The following is a 16,538-nucleotide window of genomic DNA, read 5'->3' on the forward strand; positions in this document are numbered from 1 at the left end:
CAGGCATAATCATAACCTGAGGACCCTTCTCCACACAGCCTGCGAGGTAATCACCAGGGGGTCAATCAGACTCTGCAAGCAAAGTGAAATCTAGCTTCCACGCTAAATCTGAACAACTGCAGTGGAAAGAGACTTTCTCTCAGGGGGCTTCTTCGGCATAACGTGCGCATCTGATGTTTTTTAATTGGCAGACAAAAGGAGTCCCAGCTGAGCTAAATAAAGAGATCATAATAAGACAGTAAAACGAGTGGACTAATTTATTCCAAAATCCTTGACAGAAACCTGTGTTTCCATGATAGCTTGTAGAGGATCCATGTAGGAACTAAGAAAGTCTGCATTTATCATTGGTCCTGCCCACACAATGCAAAACCTTCTCTTGAGAGTTGTTGTTTTTTTTTTTTTTAATAATGAATCTTTTTTTTTCCCTATGAGGATATTTTGCTTAGAAATATTTGAATATATGCTTATATGTAGCTATTTGAAAGCTTTTCTTATCCCATAATAAAACACAATGGACTTTTAGAAGCAATCTGTAATTGTGGTAGAGAATTTAGGAAAAACAAGGAAGAAAAAAAGCCCACATGGAGCTGTATCTGACAGAGGTAAATGATAGTTCTCACTCTGCCAGATTTGTTTACATTCATGTATTCATTCACTATGTTCTTATTGAGCCTTTGTGCCACACTGTTCTAAGGTTGAGGGTACTGCATGAAAAAAAGAGAGACAAAAACCTATGCCCTCACTGAGCTCAGTTACACACACACTCACACACACACACACAAACTTCACCAAAAGTGACATTATGGTTTTCATATTGTTTATAACTGGCTTTTTTTTTAATATGCTTGTTTTTTAACATATCCCTCTAATTTTGTCAGGCTTTCCTATTTTGCCCAACAGTGTTGATTGCCCTGAGAGATAAGGTAACTACTGACTCTGCTGCATCACTGGCGTCCCAGTCTGACTTGTCTTTCCATAGTTTGATGCTTTGTGATCAAGAAGCAACCTACCCCCAAACAGGGGATGCTGTGAATACTTACACACAAAAGATGATGAGAAATTCATTCCGTCCTATTCCCGTTATCTATTGCTGCATCATGAGTCTCCCTCAAACGGAGTGTCTTAAGACAACCACAATCATTTTACCATTATCAACACTCACAATTCTGAAGGTTTACTCAACTCAGGGGAGGAATTCTCTCTTAGAGTTTCTTCTCATGTAGTTGGACAATTTTTGGTGCTGGAGTCACTGTCTAGGCTTCTTATTCACATGGCCCATTAATTACAGCTGTTGGCTGGATGTTAGCCAAAGTTCTGCTCTAGAGAACCCACACAAAGCCTCTCCGTGTGGCCTGGGCTTCTTTGAACATGGTAGTTGTGTTTCAAGATCAAGTATCCCAAAAGCACTAGCCAGAAGCGACACTGCCTTTATGCCAGGCTCAGAAATCACATAGGGTCACTTCCCCCAGAGTCACCGGCTCATCGCATGCAAGGGGAGGAAGCAGAGATGCCGCCTCTTGACAAGAAGATGCTGTCACGTCCCTCGTAAGGGCTGGGATAGATTGTGATGACCATCTTCGGAGAATGCGACCCACCATACAGCTCAGCCTCCTTACACTGCCCATCAATAGGGTTAAAATCAGGGATGGCAAACTCTCAGGACAACTGCAGGCTTAAGAGAAAAAGTTCTATCACTGTCAAGACTCTAGAAAAAATATATCTGAATTCCCACCGTGGCCAAGTGGGTTGAGGATCCAATGTTGCGCAGCTGTGGCATAAGTCGAAGCTGAGGTTTACATTTGATCCCTGGCCCAGGAATTTTCATATGCCACGGGCGCAGACAAAAAAGAAAAAAAAAATCTCTTGGAGTTCCCACTGTGGCTCAGCAGGTTAAGAATCCCACATAGTGTCCATGAGGATGCCAGTTCCAACCCTTGCCTCAAACAGTGGGTTAAGGATCTGGCCTTGCTATAAGCTGAGGCGTAGGTTGCAGATGTGGCCTGGATCCAGCATTGCTGTGGCTGTGGCGTAGGCTGACAGCTGCAGCTCTGATTCAACTCCTAGCCCAGAAATGTCTATATGCTGCAGGTGCAGCTCTAAAAAGTAAAAAACAAACAAACAAAAAAACCCCAAACATTCATTTTAGTAAAAAAGAACTGATACTGATAATTGGGTAACTAAGTAGTCTAATTTCCCCTATATTTATCCCATGGATTCATATTTAAAAGCATTAGTTGATGATAAAATGATCAGGTTTTAACTGTCTTTTGAAAAAAATAGATTTTTTTTAAAATTGTATTGATGTAGAGTTGATTAACAATGCTGTGTTGAGTTTCTTTTCCTCTTTAATTTGTAAAACTCACCCGGAGAAAGTGACACATGAGGAAGCAGCCTTCCCTGCGTATGAAGCTTGGGAAGAACCATAAGCCAAGGCTATTGAAAGTATAGTGTAAGTTAAAGGGTGTTTAAGTGTAGCATTAAAAGGCTGTTCAGTGGGTTCCAGACAACTGTGGGTTCTCCACGTATGTGATTGCAGAGGGATAAACACATTAAATCACAACCAGTTACTCTTACCCAAAAGCCGGATGGGAATTTAGAGACATCATTAACTAACACTTGCTAAAACAAATCAACACCCTCTTATTTCAATACGTAATGAGCACCTGAGATGTATCTGGGACAAATACTATGTGCTCATGGTACACTAGCCATTTAGGAAGTATACAAAGTGATGTTAAAATGGTAGACGCTCTATCCGTTCAGCAGCATAAGTAAAACCCTCTCGGGTAAATACCACGATGAAGGAGTCTGTGGGGCAGACACATAAACACCATAGCGGAGAACCCTCCCCACCACGTGCTGTTGATCTAGTCTCAACAGCTTCCTGTGAACTACTTCAACTCTTTAAAAAAGAGTCCATTTACAGGTTCATAATTGTTTTCTGTGGAAGGGAGGTCACGCTGGACGGCGACTGAGAGGCCACACTTTTCTTCCATCCTGACGTCAGAACCTCTTCTCAGGCCTTCACTCTGGAAGTCAACCTGAAGAAGGAAACGGCCCCTCCGTTCCGAGTTCAGTCCTTTCTCCTGTCATTCACCACAAAGCGAATGTGAGTTGTTTCTCTCAGCCCTGTTTTCTAACCGTGAGTTCATTAAAACGAAAGTTCTTGCTTCAAAACTTTTTCAAGTCTTTGGAACTCATTCGAATGCAAGTTGACTCTCATGATCTCCAAGACCGTCACACATTACATAGTTGGTAAAACTCAGCCTAAGAAACCTGAGACTCTACGCATCTGACGTTGACTCTTATGCTCAACTTTTAATGCAATGGGTCATTTCACTTACCGGGGGGCAAAAGGGAGGAACAGACGAGAGAAAACATCACACACCAGCAAAGGGAAATTCTATTTGTTCTCTCCTGTTGACTCTGGGTTTGGGTCTAGGTTGGGTCTGGTCTAGCTGGGAAAGCCATGCCTTTGCTCCCATCAGGAGCCAGCTCACCAGCACTGCCTTGACGACAGATGCCCAGGCAAGACCCCACGTTCCTGGAACCACAGCCCTAAAGATGGCTCGGGGAACTCATGCCATTCAGGTCTTTTCCAGAAAACTGTCTTCTTTGTTGACTCACCCGTTTAAACAGGGAGAGGAAATGATGAAAACATTTTCTTCCTGTTCTCAGAATAGAGTCATTGCTTGTGCGGGTCCGTGAGTGAGTGTGAACTGGAATCGTTTGTGGGCTTGCTGGGGTCTTTAGTGGATACTTATTTCTTTGTCTTCTTAGTTAGAATTTAAAATGATCAAGAAATATAGCTTATGGAGCTTGAATGTTTGCCTTAATTTTTGATATGGTAACTACCATAGTGTCTCAGTTGTTTTTCTCCAGATACTTCAAATATACAAACTACATGTTATGTTAACCGTTCCTTTCTTTTAAACTCTTATACACAAAATTAGGCCTTCTTAGGTCGAGGAAGCATAACAGTCTAGTAACGACAATAGTTACCATTTTTTTCGATGGTATAAAATAGTGGAGATGAAAGAATGGTAGCTATGCTTGATTCATTCTCGCTTCCCAAATCTGTCGTAAGAATTAAGGTTTCACAGGTTTAATCCCTTTAGAGGCATTAAGTATATATCTCTGGGAAATCAATTCACAAAAACCAAGTAAACTGGCTCTTGCTCTGGTTTGGCTTCATATTTTTTTTCCCGTATTTGTTCAATCATTCTGCCAAATTCATGGAGTACCTAAAATATTCCAAACCTTGTGCACCAGGCTGGGAGCTCAAGACAAGCGAAACAAACGAAATCCTGGTTCTTAGAGAGCTTAAAGTCTAGCAGGGAAGCAGACAACAACCAGTCACAAAACAATGTGTTTAAACAGGATGCACTTAATCGCTCATGCAGCATGTATTCCAGACGCTGCACAAGGTGAAAGGGACAGAGTAGACAAAACGACAACAAAAAAAGCCCAGACCCTGTCCTTATGCAGTTCAGCTGTGGAGATATGACTGAATCCCAAATGCAGCACAAATATAAGTCGAAGGTTCTATAACTCAGAACTCTTTCAAGTCCAAGTGGCCAAAAACCCAACTTGCACCATCAGAAGCAAAAAATAAGGGGGGGAGTGACGGGTTCACGTCGTGAAAAAGCCCGGGGCTAGCGGAGCTGGGGATCGGTGCTGGGGTGCAAACACTGCCCTTGAGACCCGGTGACTCTCCTCACTGCAGCCCTGCTTGGCCGTCTCTTGGCTTCATCCTCACACCCAAGTCCCGCAGTCACAGAAGAGCAGGTCTCTTTTCCCTGCATGACCCTCACTGGCCACAAGGGGACGCAGGTCCCTGGCCCAGACGCCCCCTGTCCAGAGGATGTGGTGCCCAGACAGACAGGCCTACGCCCCGGGCTCAGCGTCAGCCGTGGGGGTGGCGCCAGTTCCCGGAGCAGCCTGTGCCCTGAGAGCGGGGCAGAGGGTCGGCCCCAAAAGAAACTGGGGCTGCCCTACCCAAGGAGGGGCAACGGACATGGTACCCAAGCACTTGGGCCCCAGGCATGGTGCCCTGCACTGCGCATGCTGCCCAGCCTCTACACGCCCTCCTGCTCCTGGAGAGAAGCACAGCGACCCCAGCGCCACCTAGAGCAACGTCTCTTCCTGATGGGGCCTCTTGAAGGGTGACAGTTGCGATTCAGGTCACAGCCCACAGACACGCGTCTCGCTTTTCTCTTTTCCCTTCCCTGTGGCTCTCCCCCCCACCCGTCATATCCCACACTGACCCAGGGCCTCTCTGCACACCCTGTTTTCCAGGCCCGACCCAGATTCCTCCCAACCCCAGCACACACCCTGTGCCCATCCCTCATTTTTGTGCCTAAGCTCTGGTCGTCTGTGTCCACTTTCGATCCCCCCAGGACTGTCCACCCCCAGTGCGGGTTTCCAGGCTTACCTGTTCCCCCAGTCTTTCCTCCATGGATTACCCCAAGCTGCACAAAGGTCAGGAACGCCCTTAAAAGGGGGGGTGGGTGGGAGGGACCAGTTAGCAAGATTGGGCTGCTTTAACAGAGGAGGTGAAAAATGCAATTATTTGTCTTTTCTTTTGCCCCTGCCATCCAAATAATCACACCCCACAGTATATGGTTTCAAAAGGTGACAGGAATCAGAGTTCCCATCGTGGCACAGTGGTTAACGAATCCGACTAGGAACCATGAGGTTGCAGGTTCGGTCGCCGGCCTTGTTCAGTGGGTTAACGATCCAGCATTGCCGTGAGCTGTGGTGTAGCTGGCAGACGCGGCTCGGTTGCACAGCATTGCTGTGGCTCTGGTGTAGGCCGGCGGCTACAGCTCCGATTCGACCCCTAGCCTGGGAACTTCCATATGCGGCGGGAGCGGCCCAAGAAATGGCAAAAAGACACACACACACACACACACACACACACCCACAAAAGTGACAAGAATCTGGGAGGGGGGTAGAGGGGTCAGTGGCGGACGTTTGAATTAAGATCTAAAGAATGAACGAGCATGAACTAAGCGGATGGGGTCGGCAGGTGAGAGTTCTGAGGAGACACCTCGTCGGACAAGACCCTGAGCCTGGAAACTCGGACGTGAAAAGAAGCACGTTTGTTCCGAGGGAGGGGAGCAGAGTGAGGGACGATGACCCCACGGGGTAGCCGGGGTGTCCCAAGCAGTGGACAGCAAGGAGCGACACCAATGACCAAGCAGGCGAGTTTGGTCAAAAGTCAGCAGAGTTTCCTTGAGGCTTGGGCAGGCAGAGGAAAGAGCTTACAGCCGTGTTCCCAAGCCCCAGCCTCGGGGGAGAGAAAGCCCTGTCGAATGCCTGCTGCCCGCGATGTCTGGCTGCAGCCACGCAGTTATGCGCGAGCGCCCAGCTCCGAGCAGAAGGAAAAGCGCCTGCAGCGCCGTGTCTCTTGGCTGAACTTGACAGGCATCGTTCTGTGAAATGCTGACGTCAGAAAGGAATCAGTGCCAAGCTCCTTTTGCTGTTATGATTAGTTCAAGTTTCCAATCTTCCCCTGCACAACTTTGGGAGGGAAATTTAATGCTAATAGGAGATAAAAGTTAGCTTGTTTATTGGTCTAGGCGGATAGGGGAAAAAAACCTGGTTTATTTCCAAGTGTTCACGGACATGGTTGGGTTTAAATCTGCCGTCTTGCAATATGTCTTCTAGTTACCCATCTCTTCTTTGTTCCTTTTTTTAAAATGTATTTTTCTTTCTTTTGGAGTGAGTACTTTTTAGGGTTCCATTTGATTTCCTTTGATGGCTTGTTAGGGGTTACTTTGGGGTTTATAGTACATAGCTATTTCAGTCAAATTTCAAGTGATAATGGACCATTTTCACATTTAGTATAAAAACCTTGTGGAGTTCCCACTGTGGCTCAGTGGTTAATGAACCCAACTAGGAACCATGAGGTTGCGGGTTCGATCCCTGGCCTCCATCAGTGGGTTAAGGATCCGGTGTTGCCAAGAGCTGTGGTGTAGGTCACAGACACGGCTCAGATCCCAAGTTGCTGTGGCTGTGGCTGTGGCTGGCAGCTACAGCTCTGATTCACCCCCTAGCCTGGGAACCTCCATTTGCCCTGGGTGTGGTCCTTAAAAAAAAAAAAAAGACAAAAATAAATAAATAAATAAAAACAAAAACCTTGTGATAGGACACTTTTTTTTTTTTTCAGGGCCACATCTGCAGCATATGGAGGTTCCCAGGGTAGGGGTCAAATTGGAGCTGTAGCCGCTGGTCTGCTGGTCTACACCACAGCCACAGCAACACAGATCCAAGCTGAGTCTGTGAACCACACCTCAGCTTACAGCAACACCGGATCCCTAACCCACTGAGCAAGGCCAGGGATCGAACCTGCAACCACATGGATACCAGTCAGGTTCGCTTCCTCTGAGCCATGACGGGAGCTCCAGGACACGTCATTTTCCCACCTCCAGGACATCATGCTATTACTGTCGTACATGTTCCTTCTACTTATAAACCCTACAATGCATCATATACATTTCACTGTTTTCTTGTTAAACAGTCGATGATCTTTCAGATAGATTTTTTAAATAAGGGGAAAAAAGTCTTTGATTCTCACCTAAGAACTATATCTAGAGCTTTAAGTCTTTACGTTGCTTCAGCTTTCTTTCTAGTATCATTTTCCTTCTGTCAGAAGAACTTTTAAACATTTCTTTTGTTTCGACTGCTGTGATGAATTTCTTTAGCTTTTATGTGCCTGCCAGAAACTTCATTTAACCTGCATTTGTAACAGTTTTTTTGTGGTTTTTAAATTCTAGGTTGATAATTTTTTTTTTCCTTCAGAACTTTAAAGATATTGATCCACTGTCTTGTGGCTTGCATTGTTTTCCATAAAATCTGCAATTATTCTTATATTTTTCCCCCTTCTGTATAGATTGTGGTCTTTTTCTTCTGTCTGCTTTTTTTTTGTTGTTGTTGTTGTTTTTGTTTGCTTGTTTTTTGTTTTGTTTTGTTTCTTGGCCACCCCCTGGGGCATATGGAAGTTCCTAGGGCAGAAATCGAACCCAAGCCAGAGCTGAGACCTACACCACAGCTGAAGCAGCACCAGATATTTAACCCACTGTGCCAGGCCAAGGCTATGGCCAGCACCTCCACACAGACGAGCTGGATCATTAACCCTTTGCACCACAGCAGAAACTCCACTCCTCCGATTGCTTTTAATTTTTTTTCATTATCACTGGTTTTAAGCAATTTGATTATGATATGCCTTGGTGTAGCTTTCATGCTTAGAGTTTGCTAAATTTCTTGGATTAGGAAATTTAGTTTTAATAAAATTCAGAAAATTTCTGGTCATTCCCTTTTTTTTTCTTTTTGGTCTTTTTAGGGCCTCACTCATTGTATATGGAAGTTCCAGGCTAGGGGTTGAATCAGAGCTATAGCTGCCAGCCACAGCCACAGCCACAGCAACTCAGAATCTGAGCTGTATCTGAGACCAATCCACAGCTCACGGCATTGCCAGATCCTTAACCCACTGAGCAGGGCCAGGGGTAGAACCTGGGTCCTCACGTTTACTAGTTGGGCTCATCACCACTGAGCCACCATGGGAACTCCGGTGGTCATTATTTCTTTAAATAGTCTTTCTGCCCTCCCCTTTCAAGGACTCTAAGTAGATGTATTTGATCAAAGTTGTCCCACAGTCTGCTAATTCTCTACTCATTGTTTTCAATCTTTTTTCTGAATTTAATTTTGGATAGTTTATGCTGCTATTTTTTTTTTGTTTTTTTGGGTTTTTTTGTCTTTTTGCCATTTCTTGGGCTGCTCCCACGGCATATGGCGGTTCCCAGGCTAGGGTTAATTGGAGCTGTAGCTGCCAGCCTACGCCAGAGCCACAGCAACGCAGGATCCAAGCCACGTCTGCGACCTACACCACAGCTCACGGCAACGCGGGATCCTTAACCCACTGAGCAAGGGCAGGGATTGAACCCGCAACCTCATGGTTCCTAGTCGGATTCGTTAACCACTGTGCCACAACGGGAACTCCCTGCTATGTCTTTTAAGTTAATCTTTTATCCAGTTGAGGCTAATAGATTGCAGTTTTCATATTAGACATTGTATCTTTTTTTTTTTTTTTGTCTTTTGTCTTTTTGTTGTTGTTGTTATTGTTGCTATTTCTTGGGCCGCTCCCACGGCATATGGCGGTTCCCAGGCTAGGGGTCTAATTGGAGCTATAGCCACCGGCCTACGCCAGAGCCACAGCAACGCGGGATCCGAGCCGTGTCTGCAACCTACACCACAGCTCACGGCAACGCCGGATCATTAACCCACTGAGCAAGGGCAGGGATCGAACCCGCAACCTCATGGTTCCTAGTCGGATTCGTTAACCACTACGCCACGACGGGAACTCCAGACATTGTATCTTTTATCTCTAGAAGTTTAACATAGGCGTTTAAAATATTTTCCATGTAATCAAGGATTTCTCTACTTTATCATATGAACTTATGGAATACAGCTATAATTGTTTTATTCCTTATTTACTATTTTGTTAGCTGTTACGTTTAGATCTATTTCTATGGATTGATTTTTTTCCCCCCTCCTCATTGTGGACTCTCTTTTCCTGTTTCTTTGTATGCCTGGTACATTTTAATTAGACACCGGTTACTGTGAATTTTCCTATCGATATTCCACAGCTTTGTTCTGGGATTCGGTTGTATTTGGAAAAAGACACTTGACCCCAAACAACCCGGGGGTTAAGCACACCGACCTGCTGCATAGTCAACAATTCACACATAACTCACCGTTGGTCCACTGTCTCCCCAGTTCCTCCGTATCCCCGGTGCTGCATCCTCAGATTGAACTAACTGTGGACTGTGTCATACCATAGTATTTGCTATTGGAAAAAAACCCACATGTAAGTGGACTCGTGCATTTCAAACCTGTATTCAAGGGTCAGCTGTAGTTTTATCCTTTCAAGATTCGCTTGTAGACTTTATCAGTCAGGACTAGAGTACATTTTTGCCATGGGCCATTACTGGGGCAGTACTCTGAATATTCTACTAATGCTCTGTGAATTAGAAGTTTCTTTCTCTCTGGATTGTAGGAGGAGCCCTGTGTGAGCTGTATGGACTGTTGCCTCTGCTGCATTTGCTAGAATTTTCTCTTGCCTTAGGTAGTTTCCTCATACTCACACTCTGTTCAGTACTCACCTGAGCACTTCAGGAGGGCCTCAGCAGTTCTCTGAACATTTCTTTCTGTGCAGTTTTCTCTCATCTGGTACTCTGCCTTGAAAATCTATTCAACTTGGTCTCCCTGGACTCCCAACTCCATCTCTATAACTCAAAGAGATAACCAGGTCCTATCTGGAATCCTTCCCTCCTTCAACCTGGAAACTCTCTCTGGGTGGGAAGCTGGAACAGCCGCAGGGGTCAGTTCATTTGTTTTCCACTTCTCAGGGGCCACTGTCCTGAGCTGCTTGCACTCCAATATCTGAGAACCACTGTTGCATATATTTTGTCCAGTTTTTAAATTTTTTTCCAAGTAGGAAGATAAATCTGGTTCCTGTTACCCCTTCCAAGCTGAAAGCTGAAGTTTTAAACCATGTTAAGTGGATGGTTCTCAAACTTTAGTATGAATCCGCATTAATTGGTAGGCTTGTTGAAACAGATTGCTGGACCTTCCCCCAGAGCTCCCAAGTAAGTAGGGGTGGAACCTGAAAACTGGCATTTCTAACAAATTCACAGATGATACTGGAGCCTCTGGTTCAGGGACTCCCCCTGGGAGAACAGCAGTGCTAAACAATTCAACCAAGAGCATCTCGGATGATGCACACCTGCTAATCAGCAATACTCGTGAACCACACTGATAAGACAAAACCTGTCGGTCATAGAAACTCAGTCCTGAGTGTTTATGTAGAGCAGTTCAGATCCATTGGGAGATACACTCGACCAGAACTAAAAAGCTGTTCATGCCCTCCTATCTGGTAAATGCAAGTAAATCACGCAGCTAGATCTTTCCCAAGTTGTAGCTCTTCGAATGTTAGTATTCTGAGTTGTTAATAGGAGTTTTATGAAGATTTTTATAGTCAAATAAGGCTAGAAACCTGTAATATGTTAAGGTCTTTTATGAACCTTCCAAGGGAAGATAGAATAAGAAGCGGTTTCCAAACTTGGGGGACCACAGAACCATTTATTTTGCAAAACATCTATTAGTAACTTGAGGAACTTGAATGCTCTTTGGAAGCCAGACTGGGAAATTCTGGAGTAGACCCTTGGCATTTGTAAGTTTATCACTTGCAACGTTAGCTATTTGTCAGAAGAAATGTCATCGCTGTAATAGTTTGTGGTTCTGCGGGAACAGGGAGGCATTCCCTGGCAATGAGTCACCCAGCTAATGAAGCCAGCCCGCTGCCCACAATGCAGACCCTGATATAGCTGTGCCGCTCATCACGCAGCAGCTTTTGCAGTGATGAAAATCTGTGAAATTTTTTATGATTTGTGAAAACAGCCCTGAAAAAAGAAAGCAGCTGTCAGTTTGGGTGGTGGAAAAAATTAGAAGAAGCAGGAAAAGGAGTTGGTGCAAGTGGAGGTGATATTAAAAAGGGGGTCTTAGCAAGAACATAGAAGTTTGGGGATAAATTTTTATTTTATTTTATTTTGCTTTTTAGGGCCGTACCTGCAGCATATGGAGGTTCCCAGGCTAGGGGTCGAATTGGAGCTCCAGCTGCCAGCCTACCCCATAGCCACAGCAATGTGGGATCCGAGATGCGTCCGCAACCTACATCACAGCTCATGGCAACACCAGATCTGTAACCCACTGAGCGAGGCCAGTGATCGAACCTGCATCCTCATGGATGCTACTCAGGTATGTTAACTGCTGCACCATGACGGGAATTCCTGGGGATAAATTTTACAGGTGGTCTCCTAAATTTGTCAAGGGTTTGGAACCATATGCAAATGAGTTCATCCTGTAATCTCCGTGGCAACCATAACAAGGGATTCATGAACTGGTTTAGTGAGAGACAAAACCTAGCAAGATAAAATGCTACACAAGCAATTGCTGATTGAACTATAATTCAAGAGAAAGCCAAAAGCCTGGGCAGATGTTTCCGTGAAGGCACAGGAGGCGAAGACACTCAGACAGTCAATGAAGTTGACTTCTAGAATTTAAAGAGGAGTTCTTTGCATAGAATGTCCACAGGAGTGTGGCCTTAACTGGCTATATTCAAAGGAAATGGATAGGTTTCATTCTAAGATAATATCTGGGAAATAAATTTTATGTCTCAGGACATGCAGAATGTCGTAGAGGAAAAAAGTGCTGCTAATCACAACGATTCTTTCACAAGAACCTAAATTCGAGTGCCCCTCACCCCTTCACACTCTTCTTAGGGGTTTTCTCCATTAATTTAACCGGTATTACATGGCTGAGTAGTTTTAGAGGCAAAGCACTATAGAAATCCAACACCTAAGTAGTTCACAGCATTCTCTGTGGCACGAAATACATCAAATTATTTAAGAAAAATTTTGTGAAGCATATTTCGGAGGTGGGGGGTGGGCACAGACGTCCTGGGGCCAGTGAATTATACTCGTGCCGCAGCAGCAACCTGAGCCACAGCAGTGACGCCACCATCCTTCACCCACTGAGCCACCAAGGGAACTCATGTGAATCATAATTATTGATTTAGAAATATTATAAGCTACTGTTTCAGGCTCAAAATTAGGTTTCAAGTTTACTCAATATATCGAATATATTTTAACATTTTCTGGTTGAAAAAACTCAGCACTCATTGGAGGAATCAGAGGGGACAAGATGTGAACTGAGTCTGTGTTTCCGAACCTAGTGTTGAGAAAGCCGAGCTGCTCTTTCTGGCTTCATTGTCCACTTTTCTTTCGCCGTGACTACGGATACGATTGTGTGACCTGCATACCAAAGATTTGTAGTTCAGATTTATCTTTGCTTGTTAACAAGGCTGCTTAACACCACAGATATCACTTCGTAGGAAAAATTATCCTTGTTTGAAAAACGGCAATGAAAGACACGCTATGCAGAAAAACAACTCGAAAGAATACTGCTCTAAGTTAAATAACTCACCTATTTCCTCAGACAGACAGTGATGGAGGCAAGACACATGCAAGGCTCCTCATTCCCATTCTGTGAAAGGAATTTATCCCATCCCTGTGTCCCAACGAGGAGATGGGACAGAAACGGCTGTGCTCCAAGTTCAACTTTCGTGTTCTGTGCGGCATCACCAGCTCCTGCATCGTCTAGACGGCTTTAGCCCAAAGAGGACAGTCAGGGTGTGATGGCTTTTTAATGCGTTGCTACCTCTTCACCTCCATCTCCACCTCCACCCACCCGACCCCCAGCCCAGGCCCATGCCCAGACCTGTCTCCTGGATGGTGACCAGTTTCTGCCCAGTGCCAACCACTGTGGCTTTCACTGCAGTCAGCCGTGGTGTGAAGCATCTCCTCAAACTACAGGTGTCTGTCTGGTTTGTTTGAATGGAGACTCCCAAGGAGCTATCGGTCTTTGGTGCCATCGAAGTTTTTTCTTTCCTTCTCTTCTTGTACTACAGGAAAAAGTCATCACTGAACGGCCCCGTTTGGTAATAGAAAGCGTGTGAGCTTTGGATCTAAACTGGAGTTGAATCTCAGCTCTGCCACTTACCAGCTACGTGGCCATGGGCCACGTTCTTCGATTTCCATGAATCTCTCACTTGACTCAACTGTAACATGGAAAGGAAGACGATGCCCTCACAAGGCCCTTCTCTGGACCAGAGTAATATTCTTAGAGTGCCTGACATGCAAGCGGCATTCAGTAAGTGGTTACTGTTGCTGGCTGGCAACACATGCTGCTGGCTCGAAGACCAGCCAGTGGTGTACACACTGGCTCCTCCCCATCTCTGATTTTACAGCTGAATTTGGACAGAAGAGGGAGATCTCTCCAGGGCAGCCCACTGCCACGCCACGGAGGACTCAGACGGGTTTGCGGGTCCATATGAACAGACATCTGCGCTCATACCCAGCCATCGACAGGGCAGTGAAGTCTGCTCCTGCCGCAGCCCGCCAGGTCTTCCATGAAGCGAACATGGGGACACATAAATCCCAACCTTGGGTCTTTTAACATGACATTCTTGAAGAATTAGGAAAGGGAATTAGGTATCCCGACAATCTTTGGGAACGACGTAAGCCAATAATGTCTAAAGCAAAATCTAAGTCAGCTCGCCTTATAAATATATAAATAGAGAATTTCTAGGAGCTACTTACTTTTTTTTACGTATTAACCTTGCTTCTACACCTCAACACTTTTCTTATGAGGTGAGAGCTGCAGGAACATGACAGGTTTTTTATTGTCTTTTACAAGAAAAGGGTCATTTTACAAATGACACTTAATCCCATATGTGAGGATTACACAAGAATCCTGGCAGGCGTATGCCGTAAGTAATTACGTGCCTGTCAATTCTAGCATTGTGCATTGTTTCCAAAGTCCTGTTAACTTTCCTTACATCATTTCCCAGAGAAGCATTACATAAATACATATACATGATGTTGGAACTGGAAATTTTTATGAGGCTTGCTCTGAAGCTTTGTTCGGTGATCAAAGTGCATAAGGAAATCTTGTTTAACTACTTTTGAAGCACAATACACACCCAGTGCTAATTCTTAAATCTCGAATTAGGCTAATATTCTACTTAGTCTTTTTCTGAACAGAAGCGAAAAAAATCAAAATACTTTGATAAGCACTATTGCATTTTCTAAAATTTTTTCTTGAAATTTAGTGGATAAAGCTACTCTTATTTTTATACAATCTGCAGCAAGAAAAAAATTCATGTAAAATCTAAAATATGTGTACATTTTTTTTCCTGGAGGTATCTGGTGTTTATGATCACATACGAGATATCAAATTATTTAATGCATCCTCAAGAATGCTCAGTTCCTCATATTAGAGGGGTTTTTTTGGTGGGGGGAGAAGTCTCCTAGTGGTTGCGGCTTTGAAAATTTGTTCCCATTTCTCATCTTAAGACAGAAGTTAATATTTGTGCGAAACTTCAGAATTGTGACCTCAGGAAACTCCATTCCACGAGTGTACACACAATCATATGTTTATTCAATGTTTTCCCATAACCAAAATGTCAAGCAGGGTGAGCACTGAAAACGGTAATAGGTTTGGCCGTCAGCAAAAGGCTCGGGGTCGCCAGGAGGGCCGGAGTCTCTTCAAGGCTTGACAGGACTGGAGACGCTCCTTCCAAGCTCACTCGTGTTTTTTTGGCAAAAGACTTCACCTCCTCGGGGGCTGATGGCTGGAGGTCCCGGTTCCTCATCGTGAGGGCCCTTGGCAGGCTGCTTGAGTGTCCTCCTGACATGGCAGCTGGCTTCCCCAGAGCAGATCCATCCAACAGAGGGAGAGACAGAGGGAAAGGGAGAGGGAGGAGGGAGGAGGGAAGTAAGGAGGAAATCACGCCTTTTATGACTTAGTCTTAGAACGATACGCGATCAGTGCATCCAGCACGCAGTCGAGGAAAGAATTCAGTATCACCTGACGAAGGAAGGGGTATCAAGGAATTTGTGTACATGGTTTGAACCACTACAGTTCGTTTGGAGTTCTAAGTGCAAGTCATAGAAAACCCATCTCAAGATGCAATAAACAACCTTGGAGATTCATCTGCTCCCCAAATGAAAAGACAAGCTGTGAGTAGTTTGTTCATATCTCTGTCTGCTTTTCTCTGTCCTCTCTGGGCTGAATCACCCTCAGGCTGCCTTCCTACCAGCAAAAAAAGCACTGTAGGAACTCCAGGCCTCAACCATGCACAAGCACCTTCCACTCAGGAGAGCATGGCTTTGTCTCAGCACCTGGCAGAGCTCAGAGACTCACTTCGATCGGATGGGCTTAGGTCACATGACACACACCCCCCATCCAAACCAGGGACTGGAAAGCCCAGATTGGCTCCCAGGCCCCAACCAAATCAGGGCTGTGGAGGTACTTCCCTAAGAGCGCATGGCCCCCCAAGAGAAACCTGGGCCTCTGGGGAAAGAGGAAAGGATGCTGGGGAAGAGGAAGGATGCCATGAGATCCTACGACAAAACTCAAGGAAGTTTTTGGTCGGCTTTTTAAAATATGGGGTAGACAGCATTTTTGAAATCTGAAAGAAAAGAAGGCAGTAGAGACAGAGAAATTGAAGCGCAAAGGAATATTACAAAGAATGCCAAAGAAATGAGCCAAAAGGACTAGCAGAGAGGACGAATGGATGCTCTTGGTAAAGGCTGGAGGACCACCTGCTCCTCTGCGATCCGGGTCAGCAAGAATGAACGTGGAGAAGATGCGGACGGTTTGTGGGGAGGCTGAGACAATGGTGGGAATTCCAGCCAAGGAGAGGGTGTTGTCGCCAACGGCAAACAAGGGAGAAAAGTGAACTGGGGCATTTAAGGGGTTAAGATGCATGAAATGGACTGACTTGGGAGGTTGGAGTTAATGGTATTTTTCATACTAGTAGAACTAGAAAAATCTGCTGTAATTTAGAAAGCATAAGCAGCACTAGAAAAGCAAGAAAGCTCTGGTAGAAAAGAAAACCTAAATAATGCAAT

This window comes from Sus scrofa, chromosome 5 (genome assembly GCF_000003025.6).
Source record: "Sus scrofa isolate TJ Tabasco breed Duroc chromosome 5, Sscrofa11.1, whole genome shotgun sequence".
NCBI lineage: Eukaryota > Metazoa > Chordata > Mammalia > Artiodactyla > Suidae > Sus > Sus scrofa.